The following is a 17311-nucleotide window of genomic DNA, read 5'->3' on the forward strand; positions in this document are numbered from 1 at the left end:
CAGGATATTAGTTTCTCGTGTAATCTCACGCAGGTGTGTATTTTGTATATTTATATACTACATGAGTGTTTGTAAAGAAGACAGGGGAATTTATTAGCGAGAGTAATGATTATGATAATGATCGTGTGGAAGAGGAGCAAGAAACATGCGGTAAAGTTAGAAAACTGGGCCAAGAAAGCGAGATTCACCAAAAAAGAAAGCGTGCTCAAGATAGTACAAAGGGAGCACATAGAGGGAAACAAAACAGGACAGCGCTTGTCTTATGGGTGCTTTATTCGCGAAATTGTGCTTACGCTTTCCTTCTTAACATTTAATAAAGAACACTGTTGGCGCCCATGGTTTGTACGATAGTAGGTCGTTAGAACCAACGGAATGTACGTACCCCCAGATAGAGGCCTCTTCTTTTCTTCCCTCTCTTGGAGGAAAGGTTCCATCCGTGCAGGTCGTTAAACGAAGCAGTGTGCGCTTATCCGTAGTTATATCAGCACCTCTTGCCTCTGCTTCCTTTAACACAGGTGCTCTAGTGATTGCCTAACAGCTGCCACAACGCTAACTGCGTGCATGGGCCCCGCAGGGGAAACTTACTCCCTCGGGTTAATTTGTGAAGGCAGCGGCACTTTTCCAAGTGCATTCTGCGTCTAGGCAAGGAAAGTGCATCAGCGACACGAGGCTTTCAGGCATGCTACGCCACCTGGCCAAACCACAAGATTGCAGAGAGCACCATCTGTAGAGGCGGCTTCTCCGCATCGGGAAACTTTCCGCGGCAAAGCCAACTCACGAATACCATATAATCTCGGGAATGCTCCGTGCAGAGACGAAATCAGCAAACTGGCATAACCACCTGTAACACGGAGTTGTAGGGCGCACTAGCACAACGCGAAAGGAAACGGAAAGCAACTATGTCTCTGTGTGGGTTTCGAGGAGTGGGTGCGGCCGCGGGCTAACATCAGAGAGACACCTACCTCATTATGCATCTTCGTATGTGATTCAAGTTTTCTTAATGAATCACACTAATCCAATTCGGCTTTCCCCGTACTCACTTCCTCAAATGTACCTCGAACCATAATTGACATACATTATTCTATTTTATTCGTCTGTGCGCAGTAATCAGTGAAGATTAAATAAGGGGTTGCTCAGTCTTCTAATCGAGCATATAGTGTTGTCTCATGTGGCCAAAATTCAGTCGGATACAGCCGCCTCTCAGAAGATTAGCGTCAAGAACCGACAAGCCGAGTGACCAAAGCGCAGATGCGACGTTTACGAGGATATTGATAACAAGAGTTCAGGTCATTGCCTCTATTTTGCCTTACCTGTACGATTATCTTGGAGTCGAAACACAGCTATCGCTTAATAAATTATCGCAGGCTTCTAATTTTTGTGTGTTAATATACAAAACAAACATCAATCAATATTTTATCTCACTCCTTGAAATCTTTATGCGTGTAATACATATGCAGATCGCTTGTTATACCTCAATGCCATTTGAAGAAAATAATTAAGAAAAAACATCCTTTTTGTATTATTTTTTATTGTGGAGAGGGAGGCGGCAGCAACAGTTATACATAGATGCAACGGTGATTTCAAACGAAGTATAGAATGGCATATTGTGTTCTATGGTCGGCCATACCAAGTTTACCAACAATATAAACAAGAAACTCGCAAATGAACTGTTAAAAGCGCCACTTCCTGCCTTTTCATTCTACTAACACCACCGCATGTTTTGGAATTACATTACTTCGAACTCAATGCTTAAAGCAATCTTGAGTATTATGTTTATCCGTTCCCTTTCATCATCTTTATCAGCCTATATTTATGACCGCTGCAGGATAAAGGCCTCTTTCAGCAATTTCCAATGGTCTCTGTCTTGTGCTAGATGATTCCAAGTTGTGCCTGAAAATTTTCTAATTTCATCCCGCCATCTAATTGTTTACCGTCCTCGACTGCCCTTCCCTTGGCACCGACTCTGTAACTCTAATCGACCACCGTTAATGCACCCTTAATCGACCACCGTACACACTGCATGGCCAGCCCAGCTCCATATTTTTTTCTCCTAATGTCAACTAGAATATTATCACGTTGTAGTGATGGTCAAGAACACGGTAGCAAAACTGTGAATGACGAAACTAGCCTTTTATTGGGTAATTTGTGTCCGTTAAAGCACGTTACATTCAAAGCATAACGACAGCGGCAGACACAGCCAGCGATCGTCGAAAATCTGATCAGCTGGTCAAGCGCGTCGGCTTTTATAGATGAATCATCGAAGGTTCCAGTGTCATCACTGGGGCCCGCATGTCTTCCAGAAATTACTACACAATTCGCCTCGTGCATACAATCTTATCATACAAGGTTCGCCGAGAACATACGCAGCAGATAGAATCAACGATAACATTCGGATAAGTTCCAAATCATGCAGACTCGTCTTGCCATAAGCGTTAACTTTAAGTTGTTAGGGGGTGAAACGCAGTCCCCGAGAAAAGAGTAAATCAGTGCACGTGTCAATATCCGCTACTCCCGTTTGCTCTCTAATCCACACTGCTCTTTTCCCTGTCTCTTAACGTTACGCCTAACGTACATTTTTCGATCCATCGCTCGTTGCGTAGTCCTTAACTTCACCTCAAGTTTCTTTGTTAACGTCCAAGTTTCAGCCCCATGTGTTAGAATGTGCTATCATTGTATGCTTTTCTTTTTATGTAAAACGATTAGGGGGTAGGACATGATGTGGTAATGCATGCTGTATGCAATATGCACTTTGAACTTTGCCTACACATCACGTATTATATGGCAGTTTCTGTCACTATACATAAAAAAGCGTATATCGTTTAGTTCACTGAGGACACTGGATCAACCTCGCATACCACATAGAAATGGCAAAAAAAGGAAGAAAGGCAAACGATCCTACAGTAATTTGTTATTACGCTACTAATTAAGCAAGAAACATTAAAATTATGCGACACATAGCACTTAGCATCCACTCCCTCCCGCGTCCCCCATTTCTATTAGGTGTAAGCTTTTTGTAAAGCAGAGTTACGTTGGAACATTGGGAAACGTAGCTGACAACAGGAGTGTGACACTTTCAAACAGTTGCTTAAAGAATAGTTTACAAAAGCTGTTTTGGATCTATCTTCACACAAAGATTTACCATATAATGGTAATCCGATATTTGGTGATTTGGATTTTGGTGGCTTCTGTAATAATGCCAGGGCTGCTTGTTAAAGCTTGCGCCACTAATAATAGCTCAGTTATGTGCGCTCTACAGTGCTTCAATACGTAATTTATCGCACAGGCCATAATTAACACCCCCCTCCTCCTCAAAAATGAATTTTGCCTACGCGCAACCAATAACGTGGCCGTTATTTTCACCAAATGTAATATGTGCATATGTATAATGTCGATTCATTTTTTATTCTTCTCGAGATTTTCTCCTCATGATCAGAGTCACTTGTGAGTGATAGACCTAGGTACCTAGATTTATACATTGCCTTTACGTACTTCGTAAAATTGTTTTCTGTCTGTTACAACTTCAGCGGAATTCTGATCTACCACTGGCAGCTATGAGGCAAGTAACCCCCGTGTTCTTGGCATAATGTTTTCAGGCTTCCGTTCTCCGGAAGAAATTCCGGAAACAATCTCCCACCGGAACTCAAAGAAGTCTTACGCGGACTACCCTTCCTCGTGTACGGACACAAAAAGGGCACCGCTCCTCGGAAACAGCAGATTCCCACTGTTCGGTAAGTAACCGAAGGAACTAGCGAAAAGAACGAACAATAAACCTTTATAACTAGGACACGGTTTGGTTGCTTGTGCTTTGACTACCACGAGATGGGTCTTTTTGGCTTATATGTGGGGTGAGAGCCGAGCACTGATTGGCTTTTATCGACGTGAGCTCAGATCACGGCGGAGCTCTGGACGGCAAGTAGGTGCACGTTACCCCTGCTGCTCGTTTCCGGCGTAAATGTTCCTCCGAGCTCACTCCTGGCATTCTCTTTCTTGTTCTTTGTCTTCTCGTACTCAACTTTTTCATAGCTATATTTTCCCAATGACTTCTGCGAGAGCTTATGTCACGGCTAGCAGAAGGTGAGTCATACAGAAAGATTTATAGGAATTGTTTATTTTATAAATAGTATTTTGAGCGTTGTCGAGTTACTACCAAAATACATTTTTCCAACTCCTAGCATACTTTTTTCATTCCTTTCCTCTATCTCATCTCGTTTGAGCCTCTTGGATCCTCGACTTCATTCTTCCGTAATGTGCAATTCTAGACGGGGTATTATCTTCAATACAAAATGTCTTCATAGCTGCATGCTTAACCAACTATCTTCCACTCGAAACCGTTAGCGCAACTAAATCCGTCGTAACATTCAGCCTTAACCTGGCACTTTTGTATTAGTTTACTGCAAATTCCCTGCGAAATGGACAGCATATGCATGTCCTCGATGTTTATATGTTTTGCTTCTAAAATTTCAGGGTCATACACTTCTCTGCTCGCTCCTGCAGCCCTTTTTCTGCCTCAGATACTCCGCTTTCAAAACCACATAGAAAGCGGTGATTGTTCATTCTTCTTCAAGCTAACCCCTCCTTTCTTTGAGGCAACATGAGTCTTGATAGCGATGTTTTCGTTCACTGGACTTGTTTAAAGTTGGTCGGTGCTCAGTCATTCAGTCATGTTGATTATTGGCTGGCATTTTATCTGAAATCGATGAGATATGAGGAGAATAGAATTGGCGGCTTGAATGATGTTGCGGAATCACGGAGTTCCTGAAGTTCACGCGCTGTGATTAGTAGGAGCTGCTCCGCTGGCTAGCATCATACGGAACAAGGTGTACAGATGAAGTGATAGCTCAAGCATAATACATCTCAACAATCGGACACTCAAAGCAGACGTTTTGCGACTTATGTCTACATAACGTTATTAGTCCATATAGGCTTTGCTGGCCACGAAAAAGGAGGCACAAATGGAAGAAGTATTTCCTGACACTTGTCCTCAAGCTGGCTTTGAGACTGCAATAATAAAGTTCTACGTTCACTTCGCTTCCCCATTCCTGTGCCATTTTACTTTGTTTTCGCTGTGTCGACGTTGCGCATCACCAGTACCCTTCCTTCGACACTCTGAAAAATGGGCAGTCTTCTGCGATTCAAGGCCGGCCTTGCAATGTGTGCAGTCATTTCTCCGACATGCAGCTCACGATCAGCTGACGTGCGAAATCGTGGAACTTCTCCATCACTTAAGAGAAAAAGGCCATGATATCTCTTTCCAGTGGATACCAGGTCACTGCGGTATCATAGGAAATGATCACGCCGATAAGGCAGCTCGGACATCAAACCAAGAAGACCGCTGCGTCCCCATTCCTCTCTCAAGGACCGACGCCGCGAGACAACTTGGCATTTTAGCACGCACGATCTCTTTAGCAGAGTGGAACACCGCACACACAAGGCGCACAAGACTGCACAGACTAAACCCGTCACTTCAACTCAGACCTCCAGCCGGTCTACACCGACGCGAAACGTCTCTTCTGTGCCGGTTATGGCTTGGAGCTGCCTTCACGAATGCCTACTCAGCACTAATTGGAATGCCTGATAGTCCTGCATGTGATGTTTGCGGATGCAAGGAGAACATTGAACACTTATTGTGCCATTGTCCTCAATTTCAAGCACAAAGACATTCTTTGTATAACACATTGAGGAAATTAAAAAAATTAAATTAAATTATGGGGTTTTACGTGCCAAAACCACTTTCTGATTATGAGGCACGCCGTAGTGGGGGACTCCGGAAATTTCAACCACCTGGGGTTCTTTAACGTGCACCTAAATCTAAGTACACGGGTGTTTTCGCATTTCGCCCCCATCGAAATGCGGCCGCCGTGGCCGGGATTCGATCCCGCGACCTCGTGCTCAGCAGCCTAACACCATAGCCACTGAGCAACCACGGCGGGTAATTGAGGAAATTAGATAATCGTCTTCTGAGTGAACAGACGTTACTAGAGCACCGTCCCGACCGATCAACGACTCAGAAGGCAGATAAGGCACTTTTATGCTTTCTCAGAACTTCTGCTTTGCGCGAGCGTCTTTAACTCAAGTGCTGTCCGTACACGTATCTCCACCTTCTCTCTCCCTTCTCTCGCTTCCCCTTCTCCCTTCCCCCAACGTAGGGTCGCCAACCAGACTATTGACTGGTTAACATCCCTGCTTTCCTATATTACTCTCTCTCTCTCTCTCTGAAAAACGCCCGTTCAGGCGCCATTCTTGGTAATTTTTGCGAAAATCGTTTGTTGCTTCCACTGATAAGCAGAAGTAAAGACGTGCCTCCAGATGACATGTTCGACGAATGTGTCAAGAAGGAAGAAACTGACTGCTTGTCGCCGTCACCTTTCACAGAGCAGAAGCGCTTTCAGAAAATGATGTATTTCAACAAAAAGAGAGCTTTAATGACAGATATGCCCTAAAACAGGAAATGGATAGTGATGCCGCTGACGCGAAACAAGAGAACCTTCTAAAAGTTTTGCAGTTTACGAGCCTTTTGAGATCAAACGCATTTACGATTCCCAAACCTCACTTCTTTGTTGTCAGGGGGACGTAATGATTAGACGGTACTCAGAACTTCAGTGTCCATTGACTTTTATGGAGAAGAAAAGTGTTCGTGTCACATGGGTTGCTTAAATACTAGATTGCGCCCATACAGCTTTCCTCGTCTCCATTTTGTTGATCCTATGTACCGCAATTTTCGTGCTTTGAGTCATCTGCTCTGTCTTTTAAAGGCTTCGGCTCTACTAGGCCTTCATCTGTCTTTAGAAGGTGCGCTTACATGTGCTTGCAAGTTTATGAATAAAAATAAGTACAGTAGCAATTTTCTCCTCACCTTTGTATGTCTGTTTGGAGAGAGAATAGAACGTAGGGTCCTACAAAATGAAGCATGCTTACGTTGTTTGATACTGGATGCGATGAAACCTGTTACGCTATGGTCTTGTTTACTATTGAATAATAAAATGCCAATGCAATCGTATAAATGTTTTGGACACTTCCTAAATTTTTTTTGTATTTTCGGAACATATAGACTGACCATTGACAAAGCTGCGAACACGTGCTATTGTACCTCCTTTTTCTCAGTAACTTTTAGAGGTTGAAGAAAGTAGATGCACGTACGTTTCTTCCTTAATGAAGGGTTCATGTTTTTAGACAAGCGCTCTAGAGCAGATACAAAAAAAAAAAAAGACAGCGGGCCAGTGGGCCCAGCGGACAAACGTAGACGCCAAGGCGCACGAGCGGTACCACATGCGCAGTGGCGACTACGCTGGTTCGCTGGGCCTCCAATAACACTCTTTATGACTTGCATTGTCTTCACGCGCCCAGCCTCATCGCGTACGTTCCTTTCAATCAGCAATCATCACTTGAGCGACCGTCTAGTTTTTGCCATACGAATTTAGTATCTTCCTCTGTGCCTTTGTGTCTGAGTATCTCGCCGACCACTCCCGCACAGTTTGTTACCAAAGAAGCGGGACCACCTCCACATGTGTATGCCAGGGACAGAGGGAAACCCAAATGGCAGCGTAGTAAGATTAATCACAATATGGGGCGTCCTGCCTTGCTGTTTGAAGGTGGTTCTGCTTTCCTCCAGTTTCAAAGAAGGTAAAACGAAACTTCTCGGTCTGTCTTCAGGCGTAATCACTCTGTAGCAACTATAAGCTGGCTAACGACTTCTACCTGCTGTGGTGGCTCCATGACTACGGTGTTGCGTTGCTGAGCGCGAGCTTGCGGGTTCGATTACCGGCAGCAGCGGCCGCGTTGGGATGGGGACAGGATGCAAAAAAATTCGTCTACTTGCAGATTTTTGTGAAAGTTGATCAAGAGCCTCAGGGGGCCGAAATTATTCCGGAGCCACAGCTAACAGTAACAGTCAACGTGAAATTACCGAATGTGCTCCGGCATTGACAAGCACTGTTTGCGAGCTTCAGAAATTTGACCCTCAATTTGTAATTATTCTCTCTTACATTGCGCATTATGCTCAAATAAAAAAAAAATTTTCTTACATAGACCTACGTCTATTTCGCACTTGCGCCGTTGCTATCTCAATTCCCGCTTGAGTCCCTCATGAATGTTATTTCTCGTTGAAATATTTCTCGCTATATTACTGACAAAAAGATGTAGCAACCTTTACAGGATTTTTGAATTGAAGCAAAATAGCACTGATAAACATGGCAGCACCTGTAATTCTGACGCTAATCGACGACTGGGTCAGTTTCCTTACGGGGCGCTAACCACATTTTTGTTTGTGGTCATTTTATGGATACGCTGAACGTTGCTAGGAAGGCAGGGAACAAATGATGAAAAGATACTGGAGAAAAAAAAAAGAGAAACGTTGGCATAAAGTTAAGTTGCAGCTGATAGTTCGCTTTATTTGTAGATGCTAGGGAATTGCTACTGACACTCTACTGCTAGCATTTTTGTGGTCATTTCTAAATTATTCTGTTACTCTTCCTGCAACCAACTCTAACCAACGTTTGCGACATCAATGGCTGGCTCTTTGGAACGTATTTCTTGCTCCTGCCTACATTTCATTCTGATAATCCAGTTCGCAGGCATTCCAGCCTGCGGAAAGGCACAGAAATGAACTATTCCAACTTGGCCACTCAGGCTAATTGTTGTAGGCACTTCAGCTAATAACAACACGCGAGGAAGTTGCTTTCAAACGCACTTGAGTCAATACGGGGGTTAGTATAGAAGCACGTAAAACGCTTTTCGCCTGACACCTATTTCTTTATTTTCTGTGGATACTTTTCAAGAACATACTTCTTGTTTATATGTTCCTTCAAATGTCTGTCGAGCACACTTAAGTGTAGGAGAAAGAAGCAGTTATATGAACTTCCTTGAACCGCAGACAAAGAATTTATTTTGGTGAAAGCATTTCATATTGGGTTAGAATTCTCGCTTTGAGTTCTGGGATGTTAAACCCCACACCGAACATTACAAATTATCTTCGGCCCACATGTAAACAACGTGAAGAGCATTACGTATTGTGGGTTCTGTGATTCCATGTGGTATCCTTTTGCTTTCGCCTTGCAAGCAGTGAAAGTAGAGCTTTGTCGATTGCGCCTTTATTCAGTTATCGGTAAGTAATATTTTGTTCGACGATTGCAATAACTCCGCGTGGTTTTCCACTTGAGCGTGTGCTTTTATGCCGCAACAATCTATTTACAAAGTATGTCTTGCGGAAACTATTACCTGCAGCACAGAACAATTTTTTCAACGCCCAGTGAACGTCTCGTGCTCTGTATTGCGAGCGTCCGTCTATTCCAGGCGACCAGTTGATGGGAGAAAGCCTGCCAGTGGATTTTTATATTCATCCTCGCTCTTGCACGTGAATGCACATAAAAAAAAAGAACAGACATTTTACAAGAAGCAATCAAAGGAGCGAGAAAAGAAAGAAGACTGGTTTTAGTTTACCGCATTTGAAAGCAAAGATACAGTATCCCAGAATACGTCGAATTTACCTCAAAAGGGGGATTGGGAAAAAAGCACGTCTTTTGCAAATAGAGTGGCCAGAACAACGGAATACGATAAATTATCAACATATGCAACATGAGTTCTAGAAACCCACGCAAGTTTTTTTATACCTGATCGGTTTCCCAGAGACCCATCTACTGGCGCAATAGCTCGCGGCCATCGATTTATTGACGTAGCAAAGTTTAAAGGACGAAGACACGGAATCGCTGCCGAAGCTTGAGGCCTGTTCATCTCCATCGGGTCTGTACTATCTTGTACCACGCTGTAAAAGGATGAACAACGATGAGATACTCGAACACTTGGACACCCGCGCATCGTGGGACCTGCATAACGCACTTGTGTACCGCTTTTTTAAAATTGGTGTTCTCTTTGACGATTGCGTGACGGCTTCCTTCCCAGGAAGAGAGAAAGTTTCGTATGAACTAATCAAAAGCGTGTCCGTGGCGGGCTGGGGTGAAATAGCGGATTCAGGACTTCTCTCGCACGTTCTTCATTTTTAAAACTGTTACTAAACTGTGTCTAAGTGTCTTACAGCCAGAAACTTGTTTCGGAGGGAGGCAAGTTAGAAATACGACCCTGGAAGACCCTTCAAAAGGCATTCAGAGGGAAGGTTTAACTAAACTTCTAGGCTTTCTAGAAAGAATGAAGCGCAGAAGTGGTAGAGAACGTTCTTTTTATTGCAGGACTACCTCTCAATATATGCAAGCTTTGTGAGAGTACTGGATGTGCTTTAGCTTAAGGATCAGAAAATGGCGCACGCGGACCAGAGGTTTCAGATAAAATAGTATGGACCAATGGGAGATCTGGAAATGGAAAACGTGAAATAACACGAAAGAATGGAAGCGGAAAAGTTAATTTTGCGGATGTTTCAGCAACAAAAGAATGCGAGGGAGAGAGATATATATAAATGATTGGAATTAACTACGCCATATTGGTCACCTAGGTTAGTGTCTGCGAGCATCCTTGCCAGAATACTACGGACAAGCGATAGCTGCGAAGCGCACCTGCTTTGATACACTTAGTGCACATTGCACACAATGAAGTTCTCGCCGACGCTGACACATATTTCTTGCGGATACTTGTCTTTTCCGCTCTGTCTTTATGTGGTAAATAAGGCACCGCGCCGTCAGTGAAGAACATCGGAAACAATCCTTGCAATTAAACTCATTGTTAGATATATGTGACGCCAGCAAGAGGTTACGAGCGCAGACAAACATGGGCGCCCGAACATTGACTTTAATATTCTTCTTCCTTGCCTCTTGCAGCGAAGAAGATAATCTCTCTCTTTCTCTCTCTGTTTTATATATATATATATATATATATAGTTGAGGAAACGAAGGTGCACACTTACGAAAATGGCATCTGTGCTGTTTTTCACGTTTCGGCCGTGGCATGGCCTTTTTTTTTTTTTACACTTTGATCTTAGCCAAAAGGCCGAGAAGCGATGGCCTTCCTCAGAATAAACACAGATACAAGCGCGCAGCCGCTTTTATGGGCACGCGCACGTGGGCATAATAAGCAGTACCCTATTGCAAAACCCAGTGCCACTGGGACCCAGTACGCCGGATTATGGGCCCAGTGCCACGCGCTGGATGCTGGGGCGCTGGGAAGGCGCGGCTACTCGTGCGAAAAACAACTCTAGCGCGTTAAATATGCGGTGGCTGGACACCGTATATATTTTTTTGAATACAGAAAGTAACAAAGAGCGTTTTAGTGCAATAAAAAAAAAAAAAACTGCTCCGACCAGGATTCAATCGTCCGACCTACAGATCCGAAGCCCGGCGCTTTACCGCAACGCCACACCACCTTTTTTTTTTCTTTATTGACTACGCCACACCAGCAGACGAACATAAGCGGATAATATGCAATGTCAAAATAGAGATGCAGTTTTAGTTTCGCAGACCTACGTCTCGCACAGACATGGTAGATGCGCTATCGCCCAGCAACTAAAACTCACGCCTGCACTAAAATTAAAAATGTGCTGTCCGTATTCAGTAGCATGCTCGGTAGTGTCACAACATAAATTTTCACTTGCGATTGGTATTTTAACTTCAAAAAAAGTCCTAAATGAACCGCCGACCCGGGACGCCGTATGGGCTGTTACTGCCGATTTCGATAGCCGTTTCTTGTTCTTCACGCGATGGATATGCAACATTTTCTTAGTTCAGTGATGCCTTTCAGTCAACACGTCTGTCTAGTCATATATCTTCGTCAGAGAGACGCAGGCTAGTGCTGGGAGCCATCGGCGATAGCACATATACCTGTGTCTATGACGCGTCACATCGGCGGTCATTGCTTCTTGTGCTGGCACTGTAGACATGAAAAAATTGTTTGTTTAAGAACACCAATGCGAAAGCTGAAATATAGAGTGATTTATCCTTGTTAGACTTCTTGATTCCTGAGCCTAGACGTGCCGATCACCTCAGCTTTGCTATCGGTGCGATAATATTAGTCAGCGATAGGCTTCGAACTCGGGGTCCTTTCGCGCGTGTCTGAACGACTTCAGCATTTCATGTCCACTCCACAACACTGCGACAACGGCGACAACTTCCAGTCATATGTAACGTGCGAACTACTAAAAAACGCGGCGTCCTCTGCGTTTGCGTGGTTTCGTTCAAGGATTTAGCTATCCCGCCCAGTCAAAAGGGAAAATTAAAAAAAAAAAACACGAAAGGGATATCTTCAGTGTCAAATGTCCACGAATAAACAGGCCAGCTCGCGCACCTTTATTGCTAGCTGCGACACCAAATAGGGTTTTATGACCCCAAGATATAGCGTTATTCGGGACAAGAGACCAGTATCAAGCGATGAAATTGTTTAAAGCATTTAAGATTTAGCAGCGCTCGTCCTTGCGTACTGGAGCCAGCGCGGCACAAACACAACCAGCGCAGTTTCCAGTGCGAACCTGCGCCTGTGCGGCACAAACCAGTGCGCCCCAGCGTCATGGCAGTGGAACCAGCGTCTCTTCCGGTGTGACCCAGCTCTTATCCAGCGTTCTCACTGGTATCCAGTGAGTCCCAGCGAGCGCCAGCGTACCCAGTGCGACCCAGTGCCAAAAACGCGCTGGTTTCACACTGGAAGACGCTGGTTTTTGCAATAGGGTATTGTACTGTCTTCTTTATTAAACGCAATAAGTCTACTTCAAAGCGCTTTTGCGCTTGTCTAATGATATCATTGCTGCGTTTGAAATGCGGGGAAATAGGAAAGGTTTCTTGAAGAAAGTTAGAGCACTTGCTTTCTTATTCAAACGTCATACGCTTAAAAGTTCGTTCCTTTAAAATAATTCAATTATTCATTTCGGATAACATTTCGGATGCGTTTCACAATGCAAGGTGGTTCAGAATCGAGTCGTCCTTTTGCATTACAGCCAAGTACTATATTAAGCTTTCAGCGTTTCTGTCAAGGATACAGTCAAACAACGATATATATACACATTGCTAGAGAGTATATGAGATTTCCTGAACCTTCATGCATGCGCCATTGCTATCAATAAGAACAATAAATGCGAACGTGTATAAAAGGTACTTGTGTTTAGGCAAACTCTTGCTGGTACATGAATTTTCTTGCTTGGTTTCTTCAGATCACCGGTTTTGTTTTTTCTGTTCTTCTGTTTTCTCTTCTCTTATTGAAGCGGCCTTGTTGACTTAGCGTATTATTGCAACAATTCGCTGATCGGAGAGCACATGTAGCTGATCTCTTCGTTTTCTGAACATTTCATCAATCGAACTTACTGCCACGTTCAACATTGCGAGTTACGACTGTGTTTCTTTTCCTTTTCATGTCTGTAAGCTCTTGACTTATATTTCAGAATAGAGTGCACATGCAAGCGCACAATTAAATCGCAGGGTTTTTTAAGATAAGCATAATCGTCTAGTCATTCTGAAATTGTCAAAAGTATGGATTATTGTTTGCGTACGTATACCTGCGCATATAATTTGCACTTAACTTCTCATGTCTTTTTTTTTTTATTACGGTGTAGGCAGGCTACGAAACCATATAGGGATGATGATGACAATGGTGACGAGGAAAATTTCTAATGTAAAATTGTTTGTAATAAACTGTGAATGAGAAAGAGAGTATTAACTGTACGGTTACATTTGGATGAACGTGGTATACACGCCAATTCCTTGCAATTAACCACCTATATAGCAGTAGGGCTCTACTACACCTGTCAAGATCAACGCGTACATTGGTATCGGCTTTACTGCAACGTATAAATTAAAGAGGAGGTAAGGAATAAAATTATTGGGAGCTTGTTTTTTACCCACCGTAATAACGTACTGAGCGTACACAGACAAAAAGATAGACATATTCTAACGATATTTTTTTATATATTTAGTTTATATTTCATTTTCTGATATATATTTACCACAGCGTTCGTGGCCAATCTGGAAAACGATAAAGAAATGCTCAACAAAGAACAAGTAAAGTATTTACCAAAGTGAGTTAGGAAGGCTGACATGTCAATAGTGCATAAGCGATGTCTGCACGAGGCAATCGGAAATGAATCGCAAAGGAGCTAGCTTCGACGTTTATTTAGTCATGCGGCAAAGGTTACAGCGCGGGAGGCTATTAGTCACAGCCACTGCTAGTGCCTGTGTCTGCTTCCAGGTTCCAAGGTCTGAGTAAATAAAGAGATAAAAAAAAATAAAGCTAGGACTATTTGTTGCCAAAAAGGCACCTCTCTCACCATTTCAAGCCACAAAGCACGCAGAGGTGGCGGTAAGGAACAAACAGAGAGCATTCATGCTCCTTCAGTACGAACTCCGTGCCGCCGAGTCAGGCATAGCCGGCGACTTCGAGTGATCTCGTTCGATGTTGTGCGCACAATGGAACAAAGGAGCCGTTTCGTGAACAACGCCCAATACGGCATAGATCCTCGACAACGGAAATCATCATGCGACTAAAGAAACCTGATATTGGCAGCTATTCACTCTTCCGTTCCGGACTTGACTTCTGGCATGCTCAGCGGACGAGAACAGAACATATATGACATTGCAGTTGCCGTTATCGCGTCTATTACGAATCATTACAGACGACGCCTTTGTGAGAATGCACCGAGACAGAAGAGAAGGGGGCAGAAGCGACAATCTGTGATGCTGCGTGTCGGGTCGGTGAATGTAATTTCAAGGACGAAACACACAGAAAGCTTTGTAAAAGGACGAGTCCTTTTGTTCGACAGTGTGTTTATCGATCTCTTCGTGAAATGGAGATTGTTGGCGACCTAGGTAGCTAAGCTTTCTGCAACAATTTATTGTCTAAGAACGAGTGATAAATGATACGCATTACACAAAAAAGGAAGCAATGACAACCATTTTAGCACCGGTAAGCTTCTAACAATATTAGAGACCTGGGCGTAGTGCGCTATCTACAAAGCGTATATTGTAAGGGCGTGCTCTATGCTGTGCCCCAAGTGGCTGCGCCTACATGGCAACAATATAGTGCTGAGCGACCTAGCCAGTGTAAGAAGCTACTTGTGCATATGACAGTTTTCTTTTAAATGCCTAAGCATTTCTATGCCGACCCAACGAGGTACTTATCCGTCACGTTAGGCAATGAATGGTTCATATACCTTTAATCAATAGCTCATATACCTGTCAGCAAGCAAAAGATGCATTGACTCATACCAAGGTAAGGCAGAGGCTATAACCGCTCAACAAAATGAAGCGAACAGTGCATACATTTATTACAATAACCCATAAATCACCCAGAACACAAAACAGCATACGTTTGAGTAAATAACAAGCTCAAAACAGCCATCCGAACCATCAACAAAGCATTGCATACCCCCCTCGGCAAATGTAGTGGTGGTTTTGCAATAGCTTCGCTAGATTAACCCTTATTCATCTAAATTAATACCACAGATCGTGTGCTTAGACTCGCCGCAAAAGTAGAGGGTACGAGTACCTTAATTTACTCTGTCTTAATTAACTGTGGCTGATTAACTCCCCCATAATTAGCACCAATGGGTGTGGGTACGAGTGCCGTAATGAACTCTGTCTTAATTAAACCTGTCTTATCATGTTCGCTATCGAACATGATAAGCGAACGACTGATGATGGTTGATAAGGAAATATAATGGTCGGATTAAGTTCCATAGCATTGATAATGACACCGGACTACGTGGAGATGAGCAAGTGGCAGAATGCTTGCGCATATTTAGACAACTACCAGTGCAGTTGCTGCATCAATTTTTCCGACACTGGTTGATCAATGACAAAAGGAAGAATGAAGCGTTTCAAACAATAAACATAGAAATTGAATCACAGTGAAATTGAATCCCATATTTTGGCGTTAACAATGGTTTGAAAATATTGGCACATAAAGTAGCTCCACAGTGCTCTGACAGAAATTCGTGTCGAGTGGCGGTAGAAAAATTGGCTTCGGCTTAGCTCAGCTAACCCGGGATACGCATAGCGAAAGCTTTGTTTATCCTGGTTAACACTTGGTTTCACTTGCTTATAACCTTTGATTTAGCCGTAATTATTATACTTAGGTATAAAATCACCGTTAAGCCAGGTATGACGGCTGTTCCAGAGTCGGTCGGTGGCTATACATGACTGTGGTAAGGCTTGGGTAGACACGCATCGTTCGACGGTGCGACGCCTGCTGTGCCATGCAAAGTGCTAGACATGCAAAGAGACGCCACGAAAACGCGCAGCTTCGAAGCACAAGCGGACAGGGCTTGAACGCGGTCGCTACCTTGATCTCGACGGTGCGACGCCTGTTGCATTCCGGACTCTCTCCAGTTAAGCAGCTCGCCATGCGATATCCGCGGGGTGGTCAGACGCCGCTTGGCAACGATGGCTCAAAGCCTCCTGCTCCCGCGCAACGCTCAGAGTTGACGGCCCGGCCTCGCTCTCATCCTTGGCCAAGCTCTAGCACTGACTAGGCGAGCGCGGCGCTCCTCTTGGCCAGGCGCTTGGCGAGCCACGTGGTCAGACGGCGACCCAGGTGCGGAGAGCGCATTCGCCAAGCCGGCGGTGGCAGCGAATGTCGGCGCGGCGAGTCGCGTGATGCCTTGCCAAGGCTACGGCGCGGTTGCGGTCAAATGATGGTCAAATTGCTGGCGACGGTGAAACTCGGCTCCACGCGGTTAGTAAAGCTTTCGCTTTAAAACTTTTAGACGTTCTACAGGAGGCATTATCCTGGATCCATCTCTTTAACTGGATAACAATTTCAGTGGACGCTGGTAGGCCGAACCAGTCGGAGAGACGCTCAAACGAGATGTCGGGCAGAATGCCACGTCACGTAACCGTCATATACTATTCCCCAAAGTCATCTACCAGAAGTACGACCACAGATTTCCGCTTAACGTTGTCCCCTCTACACAATCAACACTGTCTCAACACGACAGTACGGCGAATGCTCGTCAATTTGAAATATTTTTCACATTACCGGCAAAAAATAAAGAAAACTGTGCTGGAAATGTATAACAACTATCCCCGTTTTTCCCAGCGGACATCAAGAAAGTACAACACCCGACTCACTTTCAAGTCATGCCTTTCACACATTGTATTTCTTTGTTATAGCACTCAACTCGAGCTTGAAGATCCGGAGATGGTGAAACGGGTCATTTTATGGAAACGACGCAGCCACCCGAAGAAAAGGTATTTTCGTTCCGAGCTGAATTGGTTATTGATTTCGGCTATTCTTGTTTTTATGGGTGTGTTTCGCTTCGTTTCATTTCTCACGCCGACAATGGTATTCCGGTCACAGTAGATACTTTTTTCCAAAGCTCCCGGAGGCTTCATTTTTTTCGTGCTGTTTAGAGTCATTTTGTGTAGAGTGACATGTGTGGTGATTTCTTAAACAT

General features: G+C 44.0%; 1 long non-coding RNA gene across 2 annotated transcripts in view; it reads left to right on the top strand.

Moving 5' to 3' along the window:
* The window catches only part of LOC129387932 (uncharacterized), an 81036-nt gene that overhangs the window by 60794 nt on the left and 2931 nt on the right, over nt 1-17311 (top strand). Inside the window, exons 1-2 of one of the 2 annotated variants that reach the window (XR_008615084.2) lie at nt 3600-3728; nt 17028-17105. This is a non-coding gene — a long non-coding RNA (uncharacterized lncRNA). Of the gene's footprint in view, nt 1-3599; nt 3729-17027; nt 17106-17311 lie in introns of those variants that run through there. The other variant, XR_011892977.1, reaches the window with a different exon arrangement.

Source organism: Dermacentor andersoni, chromosome 3 (assembly GCF_023375885.2).
Source record: "Dermacentor andersoni chromosome 3, qqDerAnde1_hic_scaffold, whole genome shotgun sequence".
Classification (NCBI taxonomy): domain Eukaryota; kingdom Metazoa; phylum Arthropoda; class Arachnida; order Ixodida; family Ixodidae; genus Dermacentor; species Dermacentor andersoni.